The following is a 13538-nucleotide window of genomic DNA, read 5'->3' as shown; positions in this document are numbered from 1 at the left end:
TTCCCCTATGAAGGGGAAAGTCACCCATGACTGGTTCCAAAAGAATTCATTTAAAAAGCAGAAGAAATAAGTCTAGATTAGAGCAATAGGTTTTCTTCAGCACCTTCCCATACTTCAAAGGATTTCTGTGAAATAAAAAAAAGTGACAACTTTTTTTCATCATGGATTGAGAACATTTTGGAATGCTAATCTATATTTTTCTTCCATTCTGTTTTCTTTTTCATTTTCTCTGCTTAAAGAGGTACTTCATGGAGAGAGTGGAAAGAGACCACCAGTCTGCTTGCTTTTTGTTTTCTGAAAAGTCTATCTTCAGAGGAATTTGGAAGGATGATAGAAGCGTTAAAAGGCAGGAGACTCATAGGTACAGGTATCGGTATAGAGAGTATGTTTCCCCTCCAGATTGGAAAGATTTCTCCATGTTGTAGGGGTTAGGGAGCTGATGAGGTCGCTGGGTCCTGAGATTTGCGACAACCTTCTACTTCTAACTCCATTAGCACTGCTGGGGAGGCTGCAAGATCTGAGAGTGGAATGATTGTGGGGCGCCTCTACAGGTGGGATCACGGGCAGTTTCAACCATTTCCCGTAGCCCTTAAGCCTGGCTTAGAAGCAGCATATCCATTAGATCTGGCTGGACCATGAAGCAGAAACACAGGGTAGCATAGCACAAAATGTGTAAACTGAAGACTGAGGACCATTCAACCAGCCCCCCTCAAATGCCTTGAAATTGATTTGTTTCAGAGTTATTGGAAGAGTTCTCTTCAGTGTGTTCTTACTGATCCAGAAACAAGTGAGTTATAAAGTCTGGGGAGTTATGAGGGATGAGGAGGGTCAGCCTTATGGAGACAAATAAAGAAGCAGAGAACCAAAAACAGAATCTGTTCTCCCCAAAAGTTTGTATATATTTAACAAATATATTCATAACAAATTTTTTTTCCACTTTGGACTGTTTTATATGGATTTATAATTTACTAGCACAGAAAGTAATCTACGTTTTAGTCATTGAAACCAAATTTCTAAGGCGCCAGTAATGGAAAAAAAAGTCTCAAAGCTTCTTCACAAAGAATTTAAAACCTGAGAATACTTTATATAGTTACCTTTTTTTTTTTTCTTTTTAATTAATTAATTTATTTTTAATGTTACATTAGAAAAATATGAGGTCCCCATATACCCTCCCACCCCTTTCACCCCACTCCTCCCATAACCACAACCTCCTCCATCATCATGGGGCATTCATTGCACTTGGTGAATATATCTCTGAGCACTGCTGCACCACATGGTCAATGGTCCACATTACAGTTTACACTCTCCCCCTGTCCACCCAGTGGGCCATGGGAGAGAACTTCATTTCTTTCTCAGAGTAACATCTAAGCTGGTATGAAAGCTCTCTACTGAGAAGTCATTATGGGTACAACCTCTCCATCTTGTTGCTCAGCCATCCTTAGAGTGTTGATATCATTCTTATGGCCCATGATAGCTCCCTTAGCATCAGGATTTCATCTCGCAATAAGGGTATGAAATTGCAGTGGAAGGTCACATGATTGCCCTTAAGAACTTGACCTCAAAGCTGTAAACATTACTTTTGCTCATATTCAGATGCCCAGAACATAAACACATGGGTCCATACAAGCTACAAAGTAGCATGTACTTACCAAATCCAATGGACGCGTCACGATGATGGGAACGAGCGCTGCTGGGGGGGGGGGGGGGGGGCGGGGCCGAACGGGACCCCACACACACATATATATATATATATATTTTTTTATTGACTTTGTAATAATATTACATTAAAAATATATATGTGAGGTCCCACCCAACCCCACCCCCCCACCCCCCCTCTCCCCCCCCAACAACACTCGCTCCCATCACCACGACACATCCACCGGACCTGGCAAGCACATCTTTGGGCACCTCTGCACCTCATAGACAATGGTCCACATCATGGCCCATACTCTCCTCCATTCCATCCAGTGGGCCCTGTGAGGATCCACGATGTCCGGTGATCACCCCCGAGGCGCCATCCAGGGCAGCTCCACGTCCCAAATACGCCCCCACCTCTCATCTCTTCCTGCCCTTCCCCATACCCATCGTCCACCATGTCCACTTTTCCCAATCCAATGCCACCTCTTCTATGTGGACATTGGATTGGTTGTGTCCATTGCACCTCTATGTCAAGAGGAGGCTCAGATTCCACATGGATGCTGGCTGCCATCCTCCCATTTTCAGTTGTAATCACTCTAGGCTCCATGGTGTGGTGATTGTCCTTCTTCAACTCCATCTTAGCTGAGTGTGGTAAGTCCAATAAATCAGATTGTAGGTGCTGGAGTCTGTTGAGGCTCAGGACCTGGCTATCACATTATCAGTCCAGAGATTCAAATCCCCTAACTATATCTTAAACCCCAACGTTAACTGCACCTCCAGCAGATTAGTATGAAAGTCTTATGAAGGGAGATCCCATCTGAGTCCAGATTCATCACACATAAACACCATTTCCAAAGAGGGGCCATCTGCCCTGGTAGTAAACCCCATCGGCCATGACCATAACTCTCATGGGTCTCTTTAGCCTTCATAGGAACCAATATCTGGGGGTTGTATCTGCTTTATCTGTCTCTCTGACTCTGCTCAGTTGTGCATGAGGGCAATCCTTCTGCCAGCCTCCAGACTCTTTTTTAGAAACTCGTAGCCATATAAACTCATTTCTCCTTTCCATTTCCCCCTTACTTTAGGTCAAACAGCATTTTAAAGTCATGTTATTTTATGTAGACATGGATATTCTGCTGATCCGCATTGAACCTTCCATATAAGGTCCTTTTCCAGTTGCATCATCAGTTGGTATTTGATAGTGGTCCCTCGTTGCCAGGGAGGCTCATCCCCGGGTGTCATATCCCACGCTGGAGGGAAGGCATTGCATTTACATGCTGAGTTTGGCTTCGAGACTGGCCACATTTGAGTAACATGAAGGCTGACAGGAGGAAATTCCCAGGCACAATGTTGCTCTAGGCCTTGTTCTTATTTTAGGTTTATCAGCTCACGAGCATAGTCATTAGCATCAGGGGCTCACTGTTGAACCCTCACTCCCTCCCGGTCCCCGCCGCTGTACCTGGGAGACTATCGCTGCTCCCCTAGGGACCACGACAGAGCACCACTGGCCAGGAACCCAGTACCCCCCCTGCTGGGTTTTTAATTGTTGCCACTATGAGTATATCCAATCATTACCATGCACCCTGGACATATGTTCTGTACAGCTCCCTGTCAGCCATATATCACCTGTCATTGGTATCCCATACCAGTATCCCTCCATTGCCATTGTTGAAACACTCTGTGATCCAGAACTCCCCGAAATTTGAAGCCCAATATAATGTCATGGTCCCTTACTAGGGAATGGCATATAGCGATGGGTTTAAAGGATAGATAAAGAACTTGGATAAAGTTAGATAAAGAACTTAGATAAAGAATGTTGACTTGAAAAAATTCCACATCCTATCCTTTCCCCCCCCCCCCCCCCATTTATTCAGCGTTTCTTCGTAGGAGTCCTAGACCACAGCAATGCATATATATAATATACAGCACTCCCATACATCCACCACAACACCTTTTTCCTTCCACAGCGATACTCTTACACCCTATTCACATCATATTTACTTAAGATGATGTACAGAGTCTGAGATATTAGCTTTCTAACATGGTAATATCTGTGCTTACATTATGGTGCATACTTTAGGATACACAGTTCTTTACATTTTTAGTTCTCCTATGTTTTACATTATGGTTTACATTATCAGTCTGTCGTCTCCTATATGTTATGGTGTAATATTACATGTTTTATATCCATCCTTGTGTTATATAGTTACCTTCAACAAAAAAAGGAGTCTATTTAAAATTGTTTTATTTCATTTTTTAGCTAAAATAACCAAGTGTATGATATGTGTATTACATAATTTCTGCCTCATTCTCACAGCAATCATGAGAAAAGTGGTGCTCAAGAGGCAAGCAAGGGAAACGAATGTGGCTCAGGCTACTGGGCTCCTGCCTACCACATGGGTGTTCTCTAGTTCGGATCCCAGTGGCCTCCTAAAGAAGACAGAGCGCTAATGCAACAAGATGAGACAACAAGAGACTTCGGGAGGAAAAACAGATTGAGAGACACAACAAAGCAGGGAGCGGAGATGGGTCATGCAATTAGACATCTCCCTCTCACATCAGAGGTCCCGGGTTCGGAACTCAGTGTCTCCTAAAGAAATAAGGAAGCCGAACAGACACAGCAAGTGAAAAACAAGGGATTGGGAAGAAATAAATAAATCTTAAAAAAAAAAGAGGCAAGCAAATTGTTTAAGGTAACATGATTTTTAAGGTAAGGTAGTAGGTTGCAGAGATGGTTTTTTAATTCAGATCTCTCCCTTTCTTTCTCTTTCTCCTCCTTTTTCCTACTCTCTTGCCCTTCTTTCCACTGCTGTTGAGAAGTTTACTGTAGTGATATTTATTTTTGACAAATATAAACAATTTATAGGAAATATCTTTTTTCATTAAGGTAGTAACTTTGTACACATATTCAACAGTGTTATTTTTACAAAACATATGTGGAATACTCTTCAGCATTTGCCTCCAAAACTAGTTTGTAAACCATGTGAGAACATGTCTCATCATAGTATATATGTCTAAAACTGATACTGGATTAGTCATTGGCAAGTATCATGAAGTTTGGTATGGGATAACTCATAGATAATTTTAAAAGTCTTTGATGGATAAAGAGATAGGACATCTTTACTGACTTCAGAAAAATTATGTAATGAACCCTTACATCAATTAAAAAGAAAGTCTTAAACTGTGAGATCATGGCATTTTAGAACTGGAAGAGATTTTTGTCCAGCTTCCTTATTCAACTCTTTGGCACGTTTAAGTGGTTTAACTGTGGTTTAAAGATAACACAGATTTTCACATTAAAAACACAAAGATATAAAAGAAAATATACCCCAAAAGATTTATTTTCCATCTTTACACTTTCTTAAGACATTTAATTCCAAGAAGAGATTTAATGCCTACCCCTTGAGTTAATGGAGCAGTAAAGACAGATTTCTACTTAATCCCCTTGAACCATAGAAAAGCTCATTTTAAGTCTTCATATAACAGTGAAGATTAAGAATTTCATGAAATCCAGGTGGGTAAACAATATCTAAATTATCTTAAAAATTTACAACTGTACTTAAATGTGTTTTAATTTGATTTAAAAATATAATTGAGAATTTAAATACTCTGGATTTTAATCATCAAATCATTGCTGTTATGTTTATGACACAGAAATATTTCACATTATACTTCCCTTAGGTGAGTTAATATATGTTCGTATTATCCAACAGTTTTACAATAGACAACCATTTCTAAAATTTTGAGAGTTATTTTAATAGAATTTCAATTTTTACTGAATTTATGTTAGAAGAAAAAGTTTCAATACCTATAGAATTGTTCTATTTTACTAATGGGAAAGCAGGTAGCATGTACTTTTATTTAAAGATGCCAACTCTTTAATGATTGTTATAATAATTTTTAGGCCTTTAGTATTCAGTGTAATGTTAATAATTGCTCAGTATATTTTCTAAAATCAGTATTTTTAATAATGATTGATAATTGCTCAGGAGATTTTCTAAAATCGGTATTTTTAAAATAAGAAGCTTAAAAAGGACTTTTAAACACATTCAATTTCCTTTCTGGAGAATGTGATAATTAAAACTAAAGATTCTTAGGAACTGCCAAACAGTTCTCCACAATGGCTGTACCATCCTACCTTCCCACCAACAGTGAATAAGCATCCCTATCTCTCCACATTCTTTCCGACATTTACAGTTTTCCAACTTTTTAATAGCACCAGTCTAATAGGTGAGAAATGCGATCTCATTGTAGTTTTGATTTGCATTTCCCTATCACTAGTAATTTTGAACATTCTTTCATGTGTTTCTTTGCCATTTGTATTTCTTCTCTGGACACTTGTCTTTCAAAGTCTTTTGCCCATTTCTTAATGAGATAATTTTTCTTTTTATTGTTAAGTTGTATGATCTCTTTGTATATCATGGATATTCAACCCATATCAGATATGTGATTCCAAATATTTTCTCCCATTGAGTTGGCTACCTTTTCACACTTTGACAAAGTCTTTTGAGGTACAAAAGTGTTGAATTTGGAAGATGAATATAAACTTGCCATTTGACCTGGCAATATCATTACTAGGTATATATCCAGAAGAACTGAGAGCAGAGACAAGAATGAACATCTGAGTACTGATGTTTACAGCAGCATTATTCACAACTGCCAAAAGTTGGAAACAATTCGTGTGTCCATCAACTGATGATTGGATAAACAAACTGTGTTGTATACCCACAATGGAATATTATGCAGTGGTTAGAAGAAATGAAGTTGTGAAGCATATGACAGCATGGATGAACCTGTAGAATATTATGTTGAGTGAAACAAGCTAGACTCAAAAGGACAAACACTGTATGATTGTGCTGTTATGAACTAAATATATTGTGTAAACTCATGGAGTTAATAATTAGAATGTAGGTCACCAGAAAATAGACTAAGGTAGAGAACAGAGAGCTGAGGTTTAATCTGTGCAGAATTGGTAAAAAGTTTTTTGGTAAATCTTTGGAAATGAATAGAAATGGTGAAAGCATATTATGGTGTTTGTAACTACCATTGCCATTGTATGGATATGACAGTGGTTGAAAGGAAAAGTCTAAGAGCATATATATTACTAGAAGAAAAGCTAAAAACTGCAACATGGGACTGTATATGACAGAAAAATTCCATGTAAAACACGAATATGGGTAATATTGCGTTATAAGACTTTTAACAAAATAAAAATATACTAGAGTAAAGGAAAAAGAACAGCTATGTATGGTAGGGGAAGCATAGAGAGATTGAGAGGTAATAAGTTTTGTTTGTTTTTTGTTTCTTCTTCTTCTTATTGGAATATTAAAAGTGCTCTAAGATCGATTGGCATGATAATGCACAAATAGGTGATTACACCAAACACTATTATCGTACACTTCGGATGGATTCATGCTTTATTAATAAGGACCAATAAAACTGACTTGTTAAAAAATAAAACAAAACAAAAAAACTAAAGGTTCTTTATTGCCACATATAAAAAGTTATAGTGGAGTGGGAGTAAGATTATTGGTTTGCTAGAAAGAACACGTTATAACAAAAAATTGCCTTAGAACAATATGCATTAATATTCTTTTCTACTCATACAGATTAAATCAAATGCTTGGGCCATGACATTCCTATTAAAGTTTGAATTGAGATAAAATATTTTCAAATATCCTCACAAAATTTATTATTGCCTGGGTTAACTATATGCTTTAAAATAAAAGTAAAAAAAAATATTCTGTTTAATGCTTTATCTAACTTATCTAATGAAGGAAATATTTTTCTATAAATGACTCTTATTTAAATAGCCTTTAAGTGCCACTTTGGGTTTTTAGTTTTAATACCTTTTTCCCCAAAACTTGCAATCTTTCTGAGGTGACATCTTTTAAAAAATATGTTAATAATACTATTTGAGTTATTGGAGATTGAAGCTTTCTGTAGTCAGAAAATGAATCTTATTCTACCTAGTATTCCTTGAACTTAGCGTAATTCTTTAGACTTTATTTATTAAGTCTATTGAATGAACACATAATAGTTTTTTATGAAGCATCTTTAGGTAATTTACAGCTTCTTTAGTTTATTGTATTTTTCTATTGCTGAAATAAAGTGTTTTTGTTTCCTAATGCAGCTTTCCTCATTTTAAAATACTTCAACAAATAAAAAAAATAAATCAATGAGTTAACTTACTGACTAACCATGTTAAAATAAAATATGTTACAATATTTAAGAATTTAAATATTGAAGGCAGGGTTTAGGAATGATAAATTAGGATAAATTATGAAGCCCTTGAACCTAAGTCATGGAATTTAAGAGAAGTGAGGTAGCCATTGAAATCCATTTGAGGCCTTAATCAAGAGTTTGAACATGATAAACTCAGAATATATAATAAACAAGTTGTGCTACATTATAGAGAACCTCTGAAGACTGAGAAGGGTGAAGACAGGGAGACCAGCTGGGAGTCTATTGCTGTAATTCACATGTGACCTGTGAGGTGGAAATAAGTATAGAAAGAGATTTAGCAGGACATATTGATTAAATTGGATATAGGTAAAGGAAAAGTAAGGTTCAAAGATGTCAAGCTAATCTGACTGACAAAATGATGATGATATCTTGGACAATCAAGGAATGAAGGCAAGGGGACTGGAAACCTTGATGGCCAGTTTTAGAGCTATTAAATTTGACATGACAGTAGGACATCTAAACAGCCACATGGAATCATAAAAACAAAATCAGCAGACCATTTAGAATGTGAAAGGCAGTGCAGAGAGCAATGCGGAAGTAGCTGAAGTCATGCTAAGGAAGCATGCTGTGGGATTATGTGGAGAAAGAACAATTATCCCCAACAAATGCTGTAAGTTGAAAATGAGATTTGGAAAAGAAACCACCTGAAAATAAACAAGGGAAGGTCAAAGAAAAAGAAGACAATGAGATTAAAGTAGGGAGTTAGGAAGGTAGAGGAGACACATCTGAGGTGAGTAAAACCCTGCTCCTATCAGCTCAGAAGAGAAAATTATTAAGTTTTCAGGAGTTTTATGAGCCAGTTTTAAACACAGGAATTTCAAAACATGAAATTATATAAATGTATAAGTAAATAAAATATATCTAAATAAAATATTAAAAACACAGTTAATGGGAAGCGAATGAGGCTCCATGATAGGTCATCCACCTACCATATGGGGGGAACTGGGTTTGATCCCTGGGTCTTCCCGGTGAAAAAGAAGAGAAAGCATGCCTGCATGGTGAGGTGAGCCAGTGCCCATGCACCAAGCTGAATGCCTGTGTGATGAGTCAATGCCCGTGCAAGTGAGTCACGCAGCAGGATGATGATGCATCAAAAAAGAGACCAAGGGGAGAGTCAAGGTGAAGTGCACCAGAGACTGGGAACAGAGGTGGTGCAATTGACAGGGAATTTTTCTCCACATCAGGGGTCTCCAGGATCACATTCCAGTGAATCCTAGAGGTGAGAAAAATGAGAAGACAAAAAAGAGAAATAGATACAGAAGATCACACAGTGAATGGACACAGACAGCAAAAACAGCCGGGTGGGTGGAGGGGAAGGGGGGAAAATAAAAAATCGTTTAAAAAAACCCACAGTTAATAAATACCCCAACTTAACACTTTCTAATTATTTTACTATTATCCATGCTCCTTAGGTTATTTTTATCTAGTATCTGTGTGGTGGAAATATTATAAAATGGTGCTGTCTCTTTGCAACAAAGCATGCAGTGGTGCCACATGGGTAATCTGAAATCAACAATAGTGGGACAATCCACACCATGAAAATTGGCAAGTGCTAAAATCCAGAACTGATTTATGGTTCTGATAAATATCTACAGCCCTTGGGCCAAATCTGCCCATTGCCTATTTTTGTAAATAAAGTTGTATTGGGTCACAAGCATACACATTTCTTTGTATTTTGTCTATGGTTGTTTATTATACTCGCAGGATGAGTAATTGAAACAGAGATTATATGACTGGGAAAACCTAAGATATTTAATATCTGAAGTTTTACAGGAAAAGTTTTTCTACATATGGTCTAGACATATGAAAATGGTGGAGAAAATAATAATAACGCAGGTTCAACTGGAAAGTGTATGCATAGGTTTTACACTGTGGTGACCCCCTCAAAAATGAGGAAATAGCCTATCAGTATTTGAAAACTATTATGTGATTCAACAAAATGAGTTGCTCACATCATTGAAAAATGTGTGCATTTCTGACATATGTCTTTGCTATTTAATTTTTATTATACTCTATATTGTAAAAAAATCAACAAATATTCATGTTTTTTAACAAATAAATTTTATTGAGACATATTAATAAAGCATAAATCCATCCAAAGTGTACAATTAATAGTATTTCTTATAATGACATAGTTTTGCGTTCATCACTTAAGTCATTATCAGAGCATTTTCCTTATTCCAATAATAATAATCAAAAACAAAAACCAGACAAACAAACAAACAAAAACACTTACCACCTCTCACATTTTAATAATACTCATTTATACTTGTGAATATCAATTGATTGTGGATACCAGAGTTTGGCAAATATCAACAAAAGCATTCTCTGAGAATCAATTGGTTATATGGAATTTTGAGTTAAGAATATTGTAAATTTATTATTTGTAAATCTATATATCCTTTATGTTGGTAAAATTTGAAATAAATTTTTGTTTCTTCTTTTTTCTAGAGAGATTGTTAAACATCCAGCAGTACACCAAAGTACAGTTTTAGAAGTAATGAAGTTTTAGAAGTAATGAAGTAAAGAAGTTAAAAACAGAAAAGATCATTACATTTTAAAGTACTAGCATATTTGTCTCTCAGGGTAATACTGTGCATATTTTATTTCTTTTGACTTTTACTTATTGAAAAATATTTAATTGATTATGTGCTATATATGCATGAAGCATTATACTAATTAATGGATATGCTCTGAAAAATTAAATAAAGGTACAGCTTATTTTGTGGAGTTTATAATCTGATATAGAGTACAAATGATAAAAACTAAATCCATAAAAATATAAGTATAAATTATATAAGCATAATATAAAGTTGGTGAATTATACAGGTGAGCACTAATTGACCAAGTACTTGGGTAGGGCATTTAGTAAGTCCCTGCCTAAGGAAGTGCCATTTCAGCTGAGGCAGACCTTGCGCTGGAGCAATTGTTCTTGGCCTGTACAAACATCCAGAGGATTTAACTTTTTTTTTTAATTTTTAAGAAATTAACTCTTTACAATAAAAAGGTAATCACTTTCAGTTGCTCCATTAATTATAAAAGAAATTTAAATAATATTACATGGGATACAGGCTGTTATTTTCCTCTAAAAAACCTCAAAGTTAATCATGTGTGGAAGTTAATTTCCCGAGTTTCCTTTTAAAGCTAGTGTGGAATTCTCTGTATGTTTACATACGACCTTCATTAAGGCTAAGAATTTCTTCATTTAGATTTTGGCTTTACTTGATGCTAATATGTTACATCAGGCTGTTACCCAATACCTCATGTCAAAGGAGGATAACTTTTCTTTTTCACTTGTGTGTTCTTCAATCTCTAAACCATACTTAGTCTCAGGCAGGGGGGTATTCACATTCTTATCCATTCGGGGTTTTTTTCCTTAATTCATCAGACGTTTTCAGAACCTATTCTTTAGTTTCTTGAAAACATTGTGCAAGTTCAACTTGACTGTGGAAAATTATTATGTGTGAATAGATCAATTCCATTTTCTCATCTTCGGTTATTCTTTTTGGTACATTGTAGAGCTGAAAAAATATGTGTAAAGGCAGCAAATTTCTGGATTTTAGAGTCAAAAGACTATTCCTACACAATAGAAACCTATTTCTGGTCTCCTCCTTCTCCTCCGAGATTCTGTGAACTAGTGGGTAAGAAAGGAAGCAACCCACTCAGGGTTAGGCAAGTGCTCTGCCTCTACTTGCTACCCAGTGGTATTTCAAAAAAGAGTGGAAGGTGATAGAAATCCCCATGATGTGTTTGAAGATCCAAGAATAGAGGGAATTAGTGTTTCAGTCCCTATCTGGCTGTTTGATAGGTTTTCCCCAACATTCCCCATGTGACATGGTTGTGAGGCAGTAGGGTATACTGATGATTTTCTGTAAGTATCCAAGAAAATAAGTTCTTGATAAAGCTTTAGAGTTTTGGAGATTCCACAGAAGCAAGGGAAAAGAGCTAAATGTTTTCTGTCTCTTCAAGAGAGCACACAACTAACTGAAAGAAAGAGCCAATGGATAGGGCATCCACCTACCACCTGGGAGGTCCACGGTTCAAACCCCAGGCCTCCTTGACCCGTGTGGAGCTGGCCCATGCGCAGTGCTGATGTGCTCAAGGAGTGCCCTGCCATGCAGGGGTGTCCCCCACGTAGGGGAGACCCACGCACAAGGAGTACACCCCGTAAGGAGAGCCGCCCAGCGCGAAAGAAAGTGCAGCCTGCCCAGGAATGGCGCCGCACACATGGAGAGCTGACACAACGAGATGATGCCACAAAAAGAAACACAGATTCCCCATGCTGCTAATAAGGATAGAAGCAGTCACAGAGGAACACACAGCAAATGGACACAGAGAGCAGACACCTGGGGGTGGGGGCAGAGGAAAGGGGAGAAAAATAAATTTAGAAAAAAAATCTTTAAAAAAAAAAGAGATAAAGTTCATGCTCGGTTTTGGTTGTTTGATGCTACTGCAGACCAAGGAGTAATGACAGGACTCAGAGAATGGCAGTGGGAATAGATGCAGAAACAGAGACCATGAGAAACAGAGGCCAATTTAGCAGATAACAATGTAGTGTAAAATGCAAGCCATCCCCTTCTCACTCCTGGCCCCTTCCTCCTCCACGTAATCCCCTGAAAATTAGGCACCATGTTGAGGAAAAAGAAAAGGAAGGGAAATGTTAAATGAATTACATTTAAATCTGAAATGACCAGAGATAGCAGGAAATGACTAAGAATATATTTCCTGCCATCAAGTAGGATGTGTTTAATATATACTTATTGAAAAATTGCTATGTGCCAGGCACTGTTGTAGGTACTCGAGATATACCTAGTAGCGAGAGGAAGGAGGGGGAGCAGAAACAGATCTCTATGGACACCTTGCAGAGTAACACAGAAAAAAATGGGTTAAGAAAATGGGATAGGCAGCAAGATGTGTTATAAATTGGGTTGGTCAGTGATCCTCATTTTGAAGGTAAGACTTGAGCAGACACTTGATTGAGGTGAGGAGGTAGATAACCTGGTATTTAGAGCAAGAGCATCCCAGGGAGAAGAAAGAGCTGGAGCAAAGGTCCTAGGGCAGGAGCACACAACGCATATTTAAGGAAAAGCAGAGTAGTGAAGTAGCAGAAAAAGTGGACAGAAAGTAATGGGAGGCAGGGGAAGAAGGTGAAGGGGAAGGGAGAGATCTTTAGGATCTTCCAGTTTCTTTTCCAGCATTTGGATTTTACTTTGAGTAAAGCAGGGATCCAATAGGGCACTGAGGAAAGGAGTGATATGATCTGAATTGCCTTTGAAAAGGATCATTCTGCCTGTTGTGAATCTAGCATGTAGGGAGAGGAGGTAAAGGTGGATATAATGAGGAACAGTAGGAAGTTATTTCAGTAATTCACACAAGGGATGATGGTGAAAGTGAATACAAGTGGTCAGAGTTTGAAAATATTTTAAGGGTGGAGCCAGCAGATTTCCTAATGGACTGGATGAGGGATATGAGAGAAAGAGAGGAGTCAATGAACTCCAAGGTTTTATGTCCTGAGTTACTTGAAGGATATAGTTAAAATCAGCTGAGATAGGGAAAGTTGCCTGAAGGACAGGTTTGATCTTGGGCATATTAAGTTTGGGATGTCTATTTGGAAGCCAGTTGGAATGAAGAATATGCAGGTAGATACACAAGTC

At 37.5% G+C, this 13538-nt stretch overlaps 1 long non-coding RNA gene across 1 annotated transcript; it reads left to right on the top strand.

Annotated features, from left to right (window-relative positions):
• The first annotated feature begins 735 nt into the window (after positions 1-735).
• Positions 736-10328, top strand: LOC131278276 (uncharacterized). Its single transcript, XR_009185598.2, has 3 exons — positions 736-787; positions 3956-4348; positions 6217-10328. It is a non-coding gene; the product is annotated as an uncharacterized lncRNA (long non-coding RNA).
• The last annotated feature ends 3210 nt before the right edge of the window (positions 10329-13538 follow it).

Source organism: Dasypus novemcinctus, chromosome 4 (genome assembly GCF_030445035.2).
Source record: "Dasypus novemcinctus isolate mDasNov1 chromosome 4, mDasNov1.1.hap2, whole genome shotgun sequence".
Taxonomy (NCBI): domain Eukaryota; kingdom Metazoa; phylum Chordata; class Mammalia; order Cingulata; family Dasypodidae; genus Dasypus; species Dasypus novemcinctus.
Note: the sequence above shows the minus strand (reverse complement) of the source record. Positions and strands in the feature narration are given on the sequence as shown.